Here is a 2,500-nt window from a genome sequence, read left to right as displayed (position 1 = left end):
CAGTACCTTTACACAGACACACTCACATCACTGTCAATACTTAAACTACCACACAATATCATGGATCTTTACACAGACACATCACTTTCAGTACTTCAACTAAATATGCCATTTAGCAGACGCTTTTATCCAAAGCGACTTACAGTCATGCGTGCATACATTTTTTTTTTTTGTGTGTATGGGTGGTCCCGGGGGATCGAACCCACTACCTTGGCGTTACAAGCGCCATGCTCTACCAGCTGAGCTACAGAGGACCCACAATATCTTTACACAGACACGCTCACATCACTGTCAGTACTTCAACTACCCACACAATATCATGGATCTTTACACAGACAGTACTCACATCATTGTCAGTACTTCTGCTACCTCATATTGTACACAGTAAGCTCGCCTCCTCTCCACAAGGCAACAGGTCTTCATGCTTTGACACCATCATCACTACAACCAGAGACAATGACCATTACACAGAGGGATAGAACTATCCCTAGAAAGCTCTAGAAGACAGATGACATCATGCTGCTGACATCACAGACTGCTGAAATCAATTAAATCAAAACATCAAACACAATCCCCGTCAAAACATTCCCTCTGATCATCCAACTCTGGTTCTACCTCTTTTGACTTTATCCACCCGGCCCAAAGCGGCAGAAGGATTTGGTCTTCCCTGGGTTGGGGCTGGCGTTAGGACCAGGTTTAATGCCTGAGCAGGGGTCAGGGTTGAGGTGTGAAGAGGGTCCGTTGCGGGCTGCAGGGACCCTCTTCCTTGTTCTTGTGGACACTGTTCCCCATGGTGATGGAATCCGGGGTAATCCTCACCCCCCTACACGGGGTCTAGAGTCCAGGTGAAGGAGGCGTCCCCAAAAGGCAACATCTGGATAGTTCCTCTTCAAGAGCTCACCACACTCCCCCCTGGTCCCTGTAGCTCACTTCCCCCCTGGTCCTATAACTCACTCCCCCCTGGTCCTGTAGCTCACTCCCCCCTGGTCCTGTAGCTCACTCCCCCCTGGTCCTGTAGCTCACTCCCCCCTGGTCCTGTAGCTCACCCTCTCAGCCCTTTACACACAAAGTCACAAACACTTTAGCATACACACACTACTGGAAAAACGCACTCATCCACTCAGTCTCATGCTCTGTCATGCCCTTCCCTGTTTTCGCTAAATACACATTCATGTTGCTGTAAATCTGGCTAGAGACAACTCATTCTCATCACGCTCCACTTCACCCCTAGTAAACAAACACATACGCACTGACACTGCTCTAGCCACACACTGACACACTGACACTTCTCCAGCTACACACTAACACACTGACACAGCTCCAGCTACACACTGACACTGATCCAGCTACACACTACACACTGACACTTATCCAGCTACACACTAACACTGATCCAGCTACACACTAACACACTGACACTGCTCAGCTTGAGCAACACCACACACCTACCCTCACAACCTCACCGCTCCAGCCCGTACTCCGCCTGTCACACAAACAAGCTGCTTACAGACTCTCTCACAAACACACTGATCACTGCTCCTTGCTCACACACTCTCTCTGTCCAATACATCCAGCGGCAGCAGCAGTGACCGTACTGTTCAACTCCGCAAGCCTGTCTGTGTGTGCCCCTCCCACTCTCTCTGTCTGTGTCTCTCTCTCTCTCTCCTCTCTCTCTCTCTCTCTCTCTCTCTCTCTCCTCTCTCTCTCCCTCTCTCTCTCTCTCCCTCTCTCCTCTCTCTCTCTCTCTCTCTCTCTCTCCCCTCTCTCTCTCTCCCTCTCCTCTCTCTCTCCCTCTCTCTCTCTCCCTCTCTCTCTCTTGCTCTCTGTCTGCCAAGCTGTACTCAACAACAACTGGAACAGGTCATCTGTCTGCCAAGCTGTACTCAACAATAACTGGAACAGGTCATCTGTCTGCCAAGCTGTACTCAACAACAACTGGAACAGGTCATCTGTCTGCCAAGCTGTACTCAACAACAACTGGAACAGGTCATCTGTCTGCCAAGCTGTACTCAACAACACTGGAACAGGTCATCTGTCTGCCAAGCTGTAAACAACAACAACTGGAACAGGTCATCTGTCTGCCCAAGCTGTAAACAACAACAACTGGAACAGGTCATCTGTCTGCCAAGCTGTACTCAACAACAACTGGAACAGGTCATCTGTCTGCCAAGCTGTACTCAACAACAACTGGAACAGGTCATCTGTCTGCCAAGCTGTACTCAACAACAACTGGAACAGGTCATCTGTCTGCCAAGCTGTAAACAACAACAACTGGAACAGGTCATCTGTCTGCCAAGCTAGACTACATGACTGACAGCTCCTGTCAACACTGTGATAAAGGGAACACACAAACACATTACCTTATTACCCTATTCAACTATTACCCTATTACAACTATTAAACTATTACCCTATTAAACTATTACCCTATACACTATTAAACTATTAAACTATTAAACTATTAAACTATAAACTATTACACTATTAAACTATTAAACTAT

This window comes from Coregonus lavaretus (assembly GCF_964263955.1).
Source record: "Coregonus lavaretus genome assembly, chromosome: 7".
In the NCBI taxonomy this organism is placed as follows: Eukaryota; Metazoa; Chordata; class Actinopteri; order Salmoniformes; family Salmonidae; genus Coregonus; species Coregonus lavaretus.
This window is presented reverse-complemented; position numbering follows the sequence as displayed.